The sequence below is a fragment of the Mustela putorius genome, unplaced genomic scaffold (assembly GCF_011764305.1).
Source record: "Mustela putorius furo isolate JIRA1106 unplaced genomic scaffold, ASM1176430v1.1 tig00003869_pilon_pilon_pilon, whole genome shotgun sequence".
NCBI lineage: Eukaryota > Metazoa > Chordata > Mammalia > Carnivora > Mustelidae > Mustela > Mustela putorius.
This window is the reverse complement of record NW_025422021.1, coordinates 35,360,617-35,378,029: the sequence shown is the minus strand read 5'-3', so window position 1 is coordinate 35,378,029 and position 17,413 is coordinate 35,360,617. Positions and strand designations below refer to the sequence as shown.

General features: G+C 47.5%; 1 long non-coding RNA gene across 4 annotated transcripts; it reads right to left on the bottom strand.

The window, feature by feature from the left end:
- Window positions 1-1,130: 1,130 nt before the first annotated feature.
- LOC106004201 lies at window positions 1,131-10,826 on the bottom strand. Of its 4 annotated transcripts, none has more exons than XR_006602537.1 (3): window positions 10,640-10,826; window positions 5,584-5,716; window positions 1,131-1,791 (listed from the first exon to the last, which is right to left on the bottom strand). It is a non-coding gene; the product is annotated as an uncharacterized LOC106004201 (long non-coding RNA). The 4 variants fall into 4 exon arrangements; XR_006602536.1 differs by lacking the exon at window positions 10,640-10,826 and adding an exon at window positions 7,125-7,336; XR_001177115.2 differs by lacking the exons at window positions 1,131-1,791; window positions 10,640-10,826 and adding exons at window positions 3,488-3,699; window positions 7,125-7,336.
- Between the last annotated feature and the right edge of the window lie 6,587 nt (window positions 10,827-17,413).

Here is a 17,413-nt window from a genome sequence, read left to right as displayed (position 1 = left end):
ATTGATCTCAGCTCTAATCTTGATTATTTCCCTTCTTATGTGTGGAGTTGGTTTGATTTGTTGTTGATTCTCCAGTTCTTTAAGGTGTAGAGACAGCATGGCGGGAGTGGGAGGTTGCGGGAACCAAGTGGTGGGTATTAAAGAGGGCACGGATTGCATGGAGCACTGGGTGTGGTGCAAAAATAATGAATACTGTTATGCTGAAAATAAATAAAAGGAAAAAAAAGTGTTCAAGAAATCCCTTTGCCAGCAGGTAGAAGCTGACCAGTGTGCACTGGGAGGAAGATACAGTTAGTTGGGGGAAGTGGGAGCATCTGCCTTCCAAAGGTGAAATGCTTTTGCAAGTTTATATGTATCATAAGTTATCAGAAATAGAATTATTGGAATTTCTTTTTCAAGTCTTCCTACAATTCAAATGAGTTTAGTTATTATTATTATTATTACTGCAACACTCTTTTCCCTTTTATAAGCTGAGCACATGCAATCAATTTAGATGCTAGCCTGGTTTTACAACAGCATAAGGAATCTCATGATACAAATTATATGTTGTATCATAGTAAAAAAAAAAAAAAATTGAATGCGGCCTTCCACATGCCTTCCTCACATCAGGTGGCGAGGTCGAGTGTACCTCACCAGCCGAGTATTCACCTGTCAAATGTTCACTTGCCACCGTAAGGCTAGCGGCCGCCACGCAGGATGGTGCAAGCTAGGGAAGCTTATTCAACCACAGCTTACCGGTTGCCAGACATGGAGTTTCCGGTTTGGGGGCATCTGGGTCTGGGTGGGACCTGAGAACCCGAGTATCCACAGTGTCACTGTTGGGAGTAGAGCTCCACTATCCAATGTGGCAACATCCAGCCCCATTGGGCTACAGAGCCTTTGAAAGGTGCTGGGTGCTGCAAGCTTCATATGCATACAAGATTTTAATGGCTTGATAGAAAAAAAAATGTAAACATCACTACTTTCATATTGATTATGCCTTGAAATGATAATATTCTTGATATGAGTTACATATGTCATATGTCATATGTCATTGTATATGTGTTACATACACATAAGAGTTTTATATTTTTATACATGATTTCATATTTTATAACATAGCATAGAGTAGATTATTAAAGTTAATTTCACCCAGTTCGTGTTACTTTTTAATGTGACTCCTGAAAAATTAAAATCATAGCTGTGGCTTGTCTTTGTGGTTCACATTATGCTGCTATTTGGACAGTGCTGGCCTGGAAGATACTAAGAATCATTCCATTGACGGCAACGTTTCCTAGAATATGTACCTGAGAAGGCGAGTCCCAGGGGTGTTCTACACCAAAAGATTTCCTTGACTTAGGCAACTAAGTTTGAGACGCACCCTCTAGGACCTCCCTCCCTTGAAGGTACACATTCACACAGAGGACCCTGCATAGTCATGTAATGAGAAGCCTTCCAACCCAGCACTCCCATAATTGTAGGCTTCCATCCTGCCCTTTCCCACCCCACAGAACGAATGTTCCAGGGGACCGATGCTAAGATTGCCTCACCATGCGACCATGGGGGACACGAGCCCTTAGCAGCAGGAGAAGCCGGAGATATGGCGTGAAACGCCCCATGCGGAATTTATGAGGCTCCATGGGAAAGCTGCAGAGGAGACGGAATGTCCCTGTTCCAGGTCACTGATGCTCAGGATCAGACCTAACGGCTGCAGAAGGATTGATGGAGGGACGGATGCCTGATCTCATCAGTCACCGACTAAATCATCTTCGTATCTTCATCACAGTCTGTTTTCCACGGGCCAGAAAATTCCTTAGGGAAGGGAGTGAGAATAATAAGACTTAAATACTCTGCTTTCCACCTGTTTGGTTCCAGGACTTATAACTGTGAATATTTCCACTCAATTAGCAAACTCCTATTTGCCTTCAGAGGCCAAGGCTCTGCGATGTCGGTGGTTTGTCTCTGTCCAATTGTCAACTGACGGTAAGAAGTTGGCTATATTCCTGTCTTCAGCATCTTTTCAGTGGGGTCCTGGTTGTGGGAGGGGGCTTGAAAAGAATGGCAAGGGGCCTGCCATTAGCATCAACGGATGCTTCTCTGGCCTGGGGACAGTGACCACCTCGGTCACCTGGAGTGACTTCTGTGTCCTGGGAGAATCACTTGAGTGGCCTCTCCTTAGGCATGGCCTTGGGAAAGCAGCAGCAGGACTCTCTTTAGTGTCTTAAAATGTCCCATTTTGTTTCCTCCCGACATGCTCACATAGTCCATCTGCCCAACCAGGCCCTGCCGCTTCTCCGGAACCCCCGTCACACTGATGGTGCTCAGTGCAGTGAGACAGACCTTTCTCAGCATCACGGACAGAAACCAGTAAAAGGATTTTCTCTGCCCGCCATCCCCTGTCAGGAGCAACTTCACACTCTATGCTGAAGCTGTCACACCACCCAACGTCTGCCTGAAGCACCTTCAGTGCAGGGAGAAGCCTGAGACCCAGAGTGTCTCAGAGGGTCACAAAGAGTATTACTGGGTGGCTGGGAATGAATGAGCCAAGGCCTCATAGGTGACCCAGCCGGGAGCCCTGCAGGGACCTCCAAGAGACTTCCCAAGATCTATTCCAGTACGTGGGTGGGGGAGCTTCTTAAAGCTTTCTACCAGACTCTGGAACAAAAGCTACAAGGATGGTAGAAGTCTGCTTGTAACTTCCTTCTTCTGTCTTTGGGATGCAAAAGATAATTTTCTATATAACCTGTCCATGGAGATATCCATGTAAGAGGAAGGAAGGAAGAAAAGGAGGAAGAGTGAGAAGAAGGGAGGCAGGACAGGACAGAGGGAGGGAGGGAAGCAGGATTTTTGATAAATTTTCCTGCTTGAATCACTTCATTTCTGGGATGACCTTGTTTGACCTTGGTTGGGATTTTTTTTAGCATAAAGTCTGAAAGAGCGTAGCAAGCTTGACATTACTTGCTTAAGAATGATGTTCTTGATGCATTAGTCTCCCCTGTCTGTTCAGAAGGTGAAAATATATGCCCCAGGGCTCTGCTGAGGAGCTCCCTTACCACCCCCAAGGCTCACCGGCAGGCGAGGTTCCCAGCGCTACCTGGCAGGGAAGAGCCAATGCTGGAAGGTGTCCCCACTCCAGCCCTAAGATCAGAGCATGGAAATAGACAATACAGCAAGCCGGCCCTGCCAAGCAGGGCAGGGAAGCTGGGAGAGCCAACGGCCGCCTTGCAGCCCGGCCAGACACACCAGGGGAGGCAGCCCCCCCTACCCCCACTCCAGCTGCACAGGGTGTCAGCAAGTGCTGACAGCCAAAGCCAGGGTCTGCTCCAAGAGCAGAGAGTCTCAGCTTCCCTCTCCAGGGAACTTTTTGAAGCAGCACTGGCCTCTTGGTGAAGGGAGCCTCAAGGCTTGTGGACAACACGGGGAGTGGTGGAGGCCCCTTTTCACTTATAATAGAAGGGTTTTTCAGCTCTATCTTCAAGACAAGTATGACTGTAATTACTTGCCATTAACGATGCACCTGGAGGATAGTAATAGTAGTCAAGTTCTCCTTAGCTCAGGGAAGAGTTCTCCCAGCAGAAAAGGGAAAGAATCCGCTTTCTTCCACAAACGTCCCCTTCTCTTGCCGTCCAGCAGCCAGTGAGCTGTCCATGAGAGCAGTGAGCTCTTGGCTCACTGGAAGCAGTGGCATATTCCTCTTGAACCCCAGCCTTGTGGCCCGAGCTACGGAGAATGACAGTACAGAGGGGCTTGGTGGTCCGAAGGGCAGGTGCGCCTTGCCCTTCACAGCCCCAACACCCAGAGACGTTCTTTAAAGCACTTTGCTTAAAAACCAAATAATGAAAATGTGGATGTTTAAAACCAGCACCGAAGCTCGTCCTTTGGTCTCATTAGGAAGTGTTGGCTGGGGCGGAAGTGTGAAAGCATGGGGTGGGGGAGGGGGGGGGCGCAGGACAAGAATATGCAAAGATTTCACACCCCGGAATTGCACTGCAACTCTGCCCCCTCAAACACACACTGGAAGAAGTCTTCCAGAATCCTCATGTGCTCCAACCATGCCCCAGGCTCTAGCTCCCACAACTGCGTGCACCCAGACTGTTGAAGCTCCTTCTCATCCCCACTCCCGCCCCCAGGAGGACAACTTCTCAACTACACAGCCAGAAGCAGAACAGCAACAGGGGCCACTCCGTGGCCTGAGGAGGCATCAGCAGTTGGGAACGGAAGGCCAGGAACTGGCTTTGCAAACCTGGGACCCCTCCATGTCACCCGATGTCAGTGTTTCCTCAACTAGGTGCTTGCCTCACGAAGAAGGTGTGTAAGTCCACCATTAAGGGGCACATTAAGGATGAGCTCATTAGCTGACAAAGCACTGGGTAAGGGTTCTGCAGTGTTGTTATTTTTGAATTGTGACGCAAGGCATCATTACGGTTGGCTGTGTCAGCTTTAATGAGGTGCCTCATTAAGTCTAAGGATACACATTAAACCTGTCCAGGGTCGAGCTTCCGTGGGCACCAGCCATTCTGGGGCACTGGAGGGAACAGCAGCAGGCAGGGCAGGGTCAGGAGCCAAAATGCTAGAAATCATCCAAACACGTCCAAAGACCTCTCCACCTCCCATCTCCCCCCACCCCCAGACCCATTTTCCTGCTCTTTGCAGCAAAGTTCTCAGGAAGAGTTGTCCATGATAGGCCTCCTGGCCTGCACCTGCCATGTTCTCTGCACCCCATACCACCAACATCTTCTCTTTACCACTCCACCAAATTCACCCTAGTCAAGGTCACTGATGACCTCCCATTGCCAATTCCAATGGCCAGCTGGCTCCTAAGTGTGTTTGTCCTGCCCCAGTCTCATCCCTGGAGCATACACCTTCTACATAGACCAAACAGCCTTCTCCTCATCTCTGTGTGGTTGTCTCTGAAGCACCTCAAGCTTGCCTATCCACACTGAACTCATTCGAGGGCTTCATCCCCATGGCTCCCCCAGCTAGTCCACAGCCGTGAGGGCCAAACTTTCCACCAGCTGGATCAGGCCAAGGCAATCATCTCCCCCTTGATTCCTCTTTCCTCTCCCTCCTCTCATCCAATCCACCAGAAAATCTTGTCAGCCCACCTTCAAATGTATCCAGAATGTGAGCAACTGTCACCCCACCATTAGTACAACAGTCAGAAACACCCTGGCCTGCCCCAGACTTGTGATGCGTCCATGCCCATGTCCTGTCCATCCAAAAAGTTCCAGGGAACCTGGACAACAGAGGACATACAGAAGGACCAAAGGATGTCTAAGTTTCAGCTTGGTGTGCTGGTGATGACACCATGACAAGGAATGGACACATGTGGGTGCTTGTCCTTAGGACAGCCACTGAGGTGTCCCAGTAAGGTTGCGGTAAGGGAGGAAACAAGCAGGCCCACCAGGGACCATCTTCCTCTTTGTGCGTCTTCTGGAAAGTGAGGCCGGCCAAGAAGGCTGACGTGTTCATAATGGTATTCTTATGTGTTGACCATTTATGAAGTGATCTAGAATAAGGAAAGTGCCTAAGGAAAACATGCTTTATCACGTGGCAGAGAAAAATCTAGAAGCACCACAAGGATAAGCATCTGTCAATACGCACGGTAAGAGTTGAAGCAGAAGCTACTGTTGCGACCTGGGGAGCTCTGCAACAGATGCACATGTAAGGCTTCACCATCCGTTGTAGGCTTTCGTTTTTGCAAAGAAAAGGAGCAGCAAACGCAATCTGTAAGAATCTGCATGGAAGCGAGAGAAAATGAATTTCACTAATGTATGTAGGTTCTTGCTCATTTCATGAGCAAGGAAGAGAGTGTTACCACGGAGAGCTCCAGTATCACAGTTTAAACACATCCTGAGCTCAAAATGTGGGCTCCCAGCAAAGCAAATTATCACATTTTCAAGAGTCATCACCAGTGGGAAGTAGAGGGAAGCTGATAAATGTGTGAAGAGTTTAGAATGAACAGTGTGTCTCTCTGCTCAGAAGTTTATAAATAAAAAAGGGGAAATAAGATCTAGTCGTGTCCTTCCCTATGTGGGCGGAGCTCAGGAGACCAATCCCCAAGGTCTCATAGTTGGGCTGGTAAAAATCGGGAAGCATTTCCAAACCTTCCTTTCAAGAGCCCAGTCTTACCAAAGCCCACCCCTTCGCCATCCTGCCCTTTGTCCTGTGTCGCCATCTTACAAATGGTGGTTCCTTTTCCCATCAGGCTTTGGGGGAGCTTCTCCAGAGCCCCTGCCATCAGAGAGCACATCTCGGTCCCAGAGTAAAGGCAGGACAGCTCCTGCTCCTTCTGGCAGAGTGGGGTGAGAAAGAGGAACAGAATTCAGAAAGGGGTTTGGAGGATGGGGAGGTTGTGTTCAGCCACCAGGATACAGGCTGATGGATGGGGAGGTTGTGTTCAGCCACCAGGATACAGGCTGATGGCTTGGAGGAGCTGATGTTTGGATAGGGTCGTGAATGGTTGGGAATGCCAGAGTGGAAGAGGGGTTCCCTGGGAGCCAGACCAGCATGTGCAAAGGCCAGGGGTAGAAAAGCACACTAAGGGAAAAGTGGTTGTCTGGCCCGCCTGCTGGGTAGTGTAAGGCACAGAGAGAGAGAGAAGGAGGAGGAAGGGTTCTAGAGCAAGGCCAGGCCAGGGCAGAAGAGGTCTTGAATGGCATTCTATTAGGATTTGAACTTGATTCAGAGTCTACAGGCCTCATTTGTCGGCAGCTCCTATCACAGACTGAGCATCACAGAGCTGTTCTCCTAAGGAAGCAAGACCCAGAGACTCCAGAAAGCCCATTTTCTGGCAATGCTCTCATTGCCACATTTCTGGGCTCCCCCAGAGCCCAGCTCAGGGGCATGCAGCGGTTTCTTAGGCAAGACTCAAACTGAGCACAAATCCTCTTCTCTCCTCCAAAGATGGTAAGTCATCCTATTTCAAGGCTTGACCACATCATTGGACATTTTTACGTCTAGGTGTCAGGCATAAAGGAAAGTCATGGCGGGCCCTCACCCTCTCCAGGAAGGGCACACTCACACGAAAGTGTGGGCCCAGCTGGTGGCATCCTGTGCTCCTCCTAATATCTCAGGACGCGAGGCTGCAGCAGGGCCCCTGGGATGGGAACAGCCACTACCAGAAGTGACCAGAAGTGACTTACCTTCTGCAGCAGCAAATTGTTTGATTATACCAGACGAACCCATGATACTGGATCAAAATTATCCAGTAAAGTAGAACTAATTATTCCGAGATTGTTCCAGGTCAGCTTTGCAATTGCTGTCTTTAAAATGGGCACATACAGGGCGCCTGGGTGGCTCAGTGGGTTAAAGCCTCTGCCTTCAGCTCAGGTCATGGTCCCAGGGTCCTGGGATCGAGCCCCGCGTCGGGCTCTCTGCTCCGTGGAGAGCCTGCTTCCTTCTCTCTCTCTCTCTCTGCCTGCCTCTCCGCCTACTTGTGATATCTCTCTCTGTCAAATAAATAAATAAAATCTTTAAAAAAATAAATAAAAATAAAAATAAAATGGGCACATACGTGAAATCCAAAGGCAAACCCAAGGCACATTAGGCACAGTGGTCACTGTGAGGTGGGACATGTGTGGAGTAATGTAAGTGCCACCAGGCAGACCTTCTGTCTACCACCCTGACTCTGGGTCCTGCAGCTTCCAAACAAACCAGTTTCCTCTTGTCTCACTCATGCTCATTCATGAGGCTAAATGGACAGACCCCGCCCCCACCCCGCCACCTCCCATCAATGTCTCAGCTCTAGCAGAAATCCCAATTGGCTTTCACAGTCCTGCCTCCCTGGAAACGCTCCTTCTAGAGTCATGGGGCAGGCAGCCCCCAGCCGGAATCTACCAGAAGCCCACCTGTACCCCTCCTGCAGATCCAAACAGCCGCCCAATGCACCTTCGAACGCTTGCTTTGGCTTCTCCCATCTCCAGCCAGCTCAGCTCAGCGCCTGCTCTGCCCAGGGCTTCCCTGAGGCAGCTCTTGTCCCTGAATTGGTTTGGCATCATCACCCACACCTGCATGAGGAGTTTAGAAATGCAGATTTCTTGGCCCCTACTTCATATGAGGTGGAGCTTGGGAATCATTCCTTTTGGAAGCATCCAGCTAATTCTGACCTCGAGTGGAGCCTGTGAGCCCTGGCCACCCTGGGGATCCCAGCTTCCATGTTCTGTGCTACAAAAATGCAGCATGACCTCCTTCCTTTGTTCTTCAACACATATGTCTTGAGTAATTTCCTAGGACCAAGGGCTGTGCTGGGTACAGAGGGGCTGGGAGAGGGGATTTATGAGAAATTAAGAAGACATGCGCTCTAGAATGAGAAAGTTCACTGTCCATTACAAATAACAGAAATATGAATAAATCATTGTTGTCCGCTGTGAACAGGTCTCCCTTAAAATGAGTGTCCAAGTTCCCATCAGAGCAAAGGAGAGGCTAATCCTTCCTGAAAGTCAAAGGTGACTGCCCAGAGCTGCATCTTGCAGGACCAGCAGACCAAACAGGTAAGAGAGGGGTCATCCATCACCCCAACCTGTTTTCTTCTATACCATCCTTTTCCAGGATTACAAGCATGGCCATTTTAAGGCTGTGCCATAATTTATAAAAATCAATCTCCCGTTACTGCACATGTAGTTTACTTCCAGTTTTTTTCCTATTGTAAACATATGGCAGCCTTGAAGAATTAAAAATGTTTCCCTCAGGAAAATTCCACAACATCCAATTCCCCTGTCAGAATACTGGGTTTGAAACAAAAACAAAACAAACAAAACAACAGCAACAAAAAAACCTTGTGTCAATTTTTAAAGGTGAAAATTTGATTACTACTTTTTTTTCCCAAAAAAGTTTTATTTATTTGATAGAGAGAGAACACACGCAGGGGGAGCAGCAGGCAGAGGGAGAGGGAGAAGCAGATTCTTCAATGCAGGAGCCCGATGCCGGACTCGATCCCAGGACCCTGGGATCATAACCTGAGCCCAAGGCAGCGGCTTCACCAACTGAGCCACCCAGGTGCCCAAGATTATTATTTTAATTCTATACCTAAAAATATTAATAAAGAAGTACTTTAAAAAATATTGGGTGTGTTATAATGAGCACTGGGTATTACATAAGACCAGTACCCCTGAAACAAATTATACATTATATGTTAATTAATTGAATTTAAGTTAAAAAAATAAACTTAAAAAAATAAAATGTAAAACATTTAACACAAGGTAAAAGCAAAATTTATTGGCGGGGCTCCTGGGTGGCTCAGTCTGTTGAGCATCTGATTTTTGGTATCAGCTCAGGTCATGATCTCGGGGTCCTAAGATCGAGCCCCACATCAGGCTCCATGCTCAGTGGGGAGTCTGCTTGAGATTCTCTCTCTGTTCCTCTTCCTCTGCCCCTCCCCCTGCTTGCTTGCACTCTCTCTCTCACTCAAATGAATAAATAAATAAAATCTTTATAAACATATATTTATTGGCAATTTTTAAGTCTTCTTTTGAGAATCTTACTTGTCTTTTGTCTACTGTAGTGTTTGCCTTTTTCTTACTGACTTCAAAGAATTTTTTAATCTTTTAAAAATATTGACCCTTCATTATATATAGGAAATATATAGATTGGAAATTCTCTTAATTTCTTGGTCACCTTTTATTTTTGAATAGGATGTGTTTGGGGATGGGATACTGAAGTCATCTTCTGCAGAGTAAAACCTACCAATATTTGGCTTTTATGATTTCTGCTTTGGGTGGTCGTATCTCATTGCTGAATTACATATTTAATCTGCTATGTATTTAACAGCTCCTGCTACGTTGCCTCATATTTTATGTTCTATCTGTATGTAGTGTAATTAAATACTGATTGAATCTGTTCTTAAAGGGCTGTTTCCAGGGCATCGATTTTTTTTGTGATGATATAGGAAGCAGTTGGTGCTCAGAGGAAACTATCATCCTACAAAATGAAAAACTGGCTCCTGCTTTACAGGCAGGTTCCCCTCGAGCGTCCCTTCCAGCAGCTACAGCAATTGTCACTAAAGAACACGTGCCTAAACCACTCAGCCTAGCAGAAGCGTTGTCCTTCTCTTTGAAGGCCCTCTTCATCCACTTGCCTTTCTCCTAAGAATTTCAAGCTCAGCTTCCTTTGCTCTACCCTAGTCATTCCCAAAGCGTGGCCCCTGGAGCAACAGCATCAACCAGGAGCCTGTTAGTAATGCCAGTTCTAGGACCCCACCCCAGACCTACCAAGTCAGACTTTCTGGGGTTGGGGCCCTCATGGCTGAAGCTTGGGGACCATTGCTTTGCATCATCTTGTGAAAATGTTCAAATCATTCTCTCCGGGTCAACCATTGCTTGTGAGCTCTAGATCCACACACTAACCCACACACACACACACACACAAGATATCCCCTTTTTTGATATCTCTCAGGGACCTGGACTCCACACGTGAAAATAATGTCACCTTTGTGTCTCCCCCCAGCCCTACTCTGTCCCCCCAGCTCCATCATGACCTCTCTCCATGAATAGCACCCCCACTCTGCCCTTCCTTCTAGGTTCTGCTCACACCTCCCATTCCCATGAGTCCTGCCCATCCCTGTTCCCAAGAATACCCCCGTCACCCACCTCACCCCTCTCCCCACCGCCCTTCCCCCGCAGCTTTCTCTTCCCATAACACCAGCCACCTTCTACCTACTCACCTGATCGCCGTGTTCAGTGTCTGTTGTCTGTCTAGAATGGAACATCCACAAAGGAGGGGTCTTTGTTTGGTTCACTGTGTACCCCAAGCGTCCAGAGTAATGCCTGCCACATCAGAAACATTCCTTAAATATTTAGATGAATGAATGAATGAATCTATTTAAGTCCGTCCACTTCACTCACATGCTTATCGTGTTAAGTCAGACTTGGAACGATGACTACGGCATGACTTCATGAGTTTCACAATCTATTGCTGAGTGGAAAAGTAGATGATAGAACCCTGTGCTTAGTAAGATCGCCTTTGTTTGCAGTCAAATGCTCTGCAATGTGCGTGCATCGACGCTATGTGTGCTCGGCGACATCCAGCAGGAAAGTCACCAGCACATCTGAGTGAGTGCCTTCTGGTGATCTCATTCACACCTCCTCCTCCCGCATGCAGGTTTCAAGCTGCTGGTCACACCCACCTGCCAAACCCAGATAAATCCTACGTCCAGAACCTCAGCAGCGGCATCTTGTCACCTCCTTTAGCGAACTCATGCTCTACACCCTTGTTTCCTTCAGGTTCTCTCCTTCCTCCCAGCATGGCCTCCTCCACCTCCCCCAGCCCTCCCCTCCAGCTCCCTGGCCTCATCCCCTACCTCTCACCTGCACCAGCCTCTCGAATGCCAGCCTTTCCTGGGGCCTCAACCCACGACTCAACGTTTTTCCTGGAAAAGCCTGTTCTCACTGCTCTTGCTGCGTTGTTCTTCCCGATGAATTTTATGATCAAACAGCTCAACTCCTGTAAAAGAAACAAACTAAAAACGGTGGGTATGTTTGCTGAGATTATGTGACCTGTATAACCTAACAGGTAAAATCATTTTCTGTTCAAGCACGTGTGTGTCTCTCCATGTGTTTGAGTTGTGCTCCTGTTTTAGCTCTTATAGTTTTCTCCAGGCAGGTTTGAGGCATTTCTTGAGTTTTTTTAGCTGTTGTATTTTCCTCTTTGCTCTCGTGCTGGATTTTCTCTCCTGTTATATCATTTGTATTACTTGTATATAAAGGGATTAAGATAGATAGATATCAATATATACATTGAGGAAAACTATAATATATATAAACAATGTATACATTGATACATACAATATATACTATATATATATATATACTTTCATTTCATAAGTGGCTACTTAACTAAGTTCTCTTTTTTATGGCTTTTCCATCAACTATTTCATGTTTTCCAGATATATAAGCATATCCTTTACAAATAGAGAATGTTTCAGTTTTTCCTTCTAATACAAATGCCTTTTATTGTTTTCCCTTGTTGAAATGCATGGACTGGTCATTGCAGTGTCGTTAAATAACAGTGAAAACAGAGGGCATACTTGTCTTATTGTTCCCTTTAATGGGAAATCCTCACATGTTTTCTGATTAAGGAAGGTGCTAGTCTGGGGCCTGAGATATAATATTTTTATTAAGAAAGTATCCATGAAGTCCGATTTTATTAAGTAGATATTGTCTTTTGTCAAACTCTTTGTTTTATGACATCTTTGGAGATGACTTTTACACTTTTACCCTTATTTCTATTAACATAATGGATTATATTAATGGGTTTCTTAATATGGACTCAAACCTCACTGTATTTGTTGAATTATTATTGGTGGTAACAAATCATCCCAGAACTTAATGGCTTAAAATAATAATGAACACATATTTTCTCATAGTTTCTTCTTTTTAAAGATTTATTTATTTGAGAGAGAAAGAGAGCGGGAGAGCATGCATGTGAGTATGGGGGATGGCACGGAGAGGGGCAGAGGAAGAAATTCTCAAGTAGACTCCTTGCTGAGCATGGAGCCCAATGAGGGCTCAATGTCGTCACCATGAGATCACGACCTGAGCTGAACAAAGAGTAGAATGCTCAACCAACTGACCCCCCGCCCAGGCATCTCTATTTTCTTATCGTTTCTGAGGGTCAGAAATTGGGGAGGGGCACCTGGGTGGCTCAGTGGGTTAAGGCCTCTGCCTTCAGCTCAGGTCATGATCCCAAGGTCCTGGGATTGAGCCCCGCATTGGGCTCTCTGCTCAGCAGGGATCCTGCTTCCTCCTCTCTCTCTGCCAGCCTCTCTGCCTACTTGTGATCTCTGTCTGTCAAATAAATAAATAAAATATTAAAAAAAAGAAAGAAAGAAATTGGGGAGCAGGCTGTCCATGTTAACTAGACATTAATCCTCAAAAGCTATTAACATTACGCGCACACACACACACACACACACACAGAGTTGGGTATTATGCAACTCCTGATGGAAGAATATATCATCACCTGTTAAAGAACTGAACTCCCATTTAATCAAAACTTGACCCAACTACCAATTAATTTATAATAAATATACAGAAGACAAAAGAACATCATAGGGACATCATAGGGAAACAGTCAGCAAATTGCAGACCACAGGAGATGCTGTGTGACAAACAGTCTAGTTTTCTAAATGTAAATTGTAAAGAAAAGAGAAACAGAGACTGGGAGAGAGAGAGATGTGAGAAACAGCTATAAGTAAAAACAGATGTGACAGACTCAGTATTCAATCACAACGTACGGATCCTGTGTGGATCCTGACTCAAAGAAAACATTAAAAAATAATAAGGAGCCACACCTGGGTGGCAGAGTCAGCTGAATGTCTGATTCTTGGTTTTGGCTCAGGTCGTGATCTTGGGGTCTTGAGATCGAGCCCCACGTCAGGCTTTGTGGTCAGCATGGAATCGGCTTGAGACTCTCTCTCCCTCTCCTTCTGCCCCTCCCACTCATTCTCTCTCTCATAGAAACAAATCTTTAAAAAACAAATAAATAACACTTTAAAAATAAGGAAACAGAAATTCGATCAGTAGCTGACTATAATCATATTAAGGAACCATTGTGATTTTTTTTACTGTAATATTCATATTTTGATTTTTTTTAATTTTTCATCTTTTAGAGAGACTTACTGAGCTGTTAGTGGAGGATGGGATACAATGTCTGGAATCTATTTCAAAATTATATGAGAGTGAGAGGTAGACGGAAGTACAGGAACAGCTTTGTTGGCCATGACTGGTCATTGTTGAATTTGGTTAACAGGCACAAGGTTTCATCACCTTCCTCTGCGTGATTTTGTGTGTATGTGACATTTTACCATCTCAAAGATTTTTAAACATCCTGATACATCATTTTCTTCTATTCTGAGCTGCTCCTTCTCTTGAAAGCCTTATTGCAATGATGGCATCCCCTTCCCCCCATGGACCTTGAACCAGAAAGCTGGGGAGACAGCCAGTTCTCTCTTCTTTGCCTCGCTCTGCAGGGTCCATCGAGTTCTGTGTCCTGATGTTTTATATCACCCACATTTTTTTATGGAGGTGAAATTCACATAACCATTTTGATGCGTACCATTCAGGGGCACTTAGTATATTCACAGCCTTGTACAACCAACCCCCACCCCTCTAGTTCTCAACATTTCATCACACCGAAAAAACAATCTGTACCCATTAAGGACTCACTCCCCATTCTGCCCTCCCCCCAGCCACTGGTAACCTCGAATCCGTGTCCTGTCTCCATGGATTCGCCTGTTCTGGACGGGCCATAGCAGTCGGAGCCTTTTGTGTCTGGCTCCTTTCGCTTAGCATCAGGCTGTCAGGGTTCATCCTAGCCATAGCATGCATCAGTCCTTCCCCTACATTTTTATTAATCTTTGCATTTCTTTCCATTGCCTGCACCAATGCTTTACTTCAGGGCGTCCATCTCTCTTTCCCAGGGCGCCTGAACACGCCACGCCCTCCACTGTCTGAAACGACCTCCCTGCCTCCCCAACCCATTTTCCCCAGCGCCGCCACAGCAATCGTACATGTCACCAGCACTGTCCACTCCCCACGTTGGCCACCTGCCTGTCCTCCAGGCTTCACTCCTAGGTCCCCTTCACTCAGCCCCCTCCGACCCGCATTGTTCTTCTCTCTCGTTCCTTGATCACATTCTTTCTGACCACTGTGACGTGGAACATGCTCCTTGTCACAGTCACTGCAGCATTGCTTTCTCTAGCCGGACACCAGGAACCACCAAAAAGCCCATCCAGGGAGGGAGGGGTGGCGTCATAATGTGAAAGCCACTGGAGCAAATGTCACTGGGCTGAAGAACCTGGTACCAGGGGCTCCCTGATGTGAATCATTGCTTAAGAGCACTCTTGCCCACATGAGGGACCGGGCCCTAGTGCCAGGACAAACTCAGCCGAAGGGACATTCTACAGAACACCTGGCCTGCACGCCTCGCCACACGTGAGTGTCGTGAAACACCCGCAAATGATGAGGGGCAGCTCCAGATTCAAGGCTTCACGGAGGCAGGACAGCCAGGTGAGATGAGAGACCCTACACCAGACCCTGAATCAGAAAAAAAAAAAAAAAAAAAAAAAAAAACTGGGAGGACTTACTGGGACAACTGGTGGAATCTGAAGGTGGACCAAACATGAGACAGCAGTGTTACACGGATATTAGGGACTATTTTGGTGTTTTTGGTTTTTTTTAAGATTTTATTTATGTATTTGCCAGAGAGAGAGAGCACAAAGAGGCAGAACGACATACAGAGGGAGAGGGGAAAGCAGGTTCCCTGCTGAGCAGGAGCCGGATGAGGGGCTCAATCCCAGGACTCTGGGATCATGACCTGAGCCTAAGGCAGAGGCTTAACTGACTGAGCCACCCAGGTGCCCCTAGGGACTGGATTTATAAACAATGGTTACATTGTGTCCACTGTGTTAAGGCCTAATTTTCTGACCACCCCCCAGTCTGCAGAGCAGGGCACTTGGCATAAGTCTGTTAATGCCTAACTTTGATTTTAGTAAGGACTAGTGAGCCCTTGACATGATCTAACCCCATAAGCCATCCCACACGGGGCATGCTCTGGTCTCCTCTTACGATGGGAGTCTCTGAGAGTTTCCAGAATGAGGTCACCTAAACTCCAGGGCCCATAGAAGCCCACCCCCACCTCTCTACCTTGCTGGGCCCAGCCTGCTGTTTCTTTCTCAGCCTCTCCCCTGGGGAGCTGCCGAGGGGAACCAGCCCCCAGCCCAGCTGTGTCGGGCACACAGAGGGCATTTTTGTGCCCTGTCAAGGCTGGACATGACCAGGGTGGCAATCAGGGCTTTGACATGTGACTCCCCCTCTCCCACCTAATTCCCTGGCCTGATCTGGTCCAGGGCCCGCTCACACGGCTTTTCTGATTTCCCAGCCATTGTTCCAGGCTGGGCGGAAGAGAGGCTTCCCCGAGGCTTCCTGGCGTCCGGGAATGTATAATGAAGTCACCAGCCTGCGAAAGAAAAGGCCTCTGTTTCTCGGGGTGATGGGGCTCGATTCCGGGACGTGCGTTATGCTGCTCCATCTTCAGAAATGAAGTGGGGACTGTTAGGAACACATCATCTGCCCTGGCAGCCCTGAGAGGGGACACTGCATTTCGTGCTCTGTGAGTTCCCTTTTGCTTTCCTATCGGCTGCGTGGCTGCGTGGCTGCGTGCCCGAACGGTGGGCCGTCGCTCTTCTGCCAAGATGGTGTGAGCCACTGGCTTAGAGGAGCCCCGATTTGCACCTTCCTCCAGGCCTTACGAACCAAGAGGCCAGGAGATCCGCTGGGGCAGAGGACCTCCTAGAGGCTCTCAAGGCCTGCAGAGGCTCTTAATCTAAGCCCAGACGACAAGAGAGGTCACCCTGTCTTGGCTCCCGCAGAGGCCGCCACGGGAGCTGTGAGCACAAAGCCGGGATCGTGGTCATGATGAAACCATCAGGACAGGGGCTGGGGGCTCACGCCACGCCCGCCAGACAAAGCCAGAGTCAGGGCCAGGCCAGGTCTTGGGGGCACAAAGTGCGCTGCCCATCCCAGCGGAGTGAGAGTGGCTGAGAATCCGCCGACTGAGAATCGGCCGGCCAAACCAAGGGCCAAACCCCACAGCAGCTGTCAAGGAAAGGGAAGGTCCAAACCTGGGAGTCTGAGGTGGTCTCACTCAGTTTCTCAACTCGAGCTGGGGCCATCACAAAGTGAATCTGTTAGTTCCAAATCCTGGTTTCCCAAACCAATCAGGGGGAGGGGGAACCCTCCAAAGTTCTGGAACCTTCATTGTGGGAAGAACTCCTGAGGCACCACTTGAGCTCATGAAATTAGAACCCACACGTGGCCCTTACAACAGCTTCACCAGCTTTTTCTGGGGTGTGGGGAGAACAGAACCCTATTAACTATTTTAGTATATGTGCTGCCGAAGCGAGCACCCCTATTAACTATTTTAAAAGTATGTCCTTGTCTCATTTTACTTATTTAATTTGTTCCCTTTATATTCCTGTTCCAACCACCCCATCAAGGCAGCCTTGCCCATGGGTGACTATGCATCTTTGAATTTAAATGTATCTTTGAAAAGTGCATATTTCTTGGTGCGTACTGCTATTTTGATTTCTATACACAAGGTTGCCTTGACCAACTGCCTCTTCTGTTGCTCCTGCTGCTCCGAGTGCTTGAGATAAACCCATGCTGCTTAGCGAGCATCTCCACTGTTTCCAAGCACTGCTCAGAGCTCCGTGGTGTGTGTGTGTCCCTCCGGTTGTACCTCTATCCCCGAAGGGTTGGGAGTTCCAGATGCTTCCATCCCCCCCACACCCAGCAGATACAGACACACATACATATAGACACACATGCACATGCACACGCACATGCATACACAGAAACACATACAGTTCGTGTGTGACTCTGTGTGTATGTGTGTGTGTGTGTGCATGCCCAGAAGCAGGATTCCTTGGTCATACTGG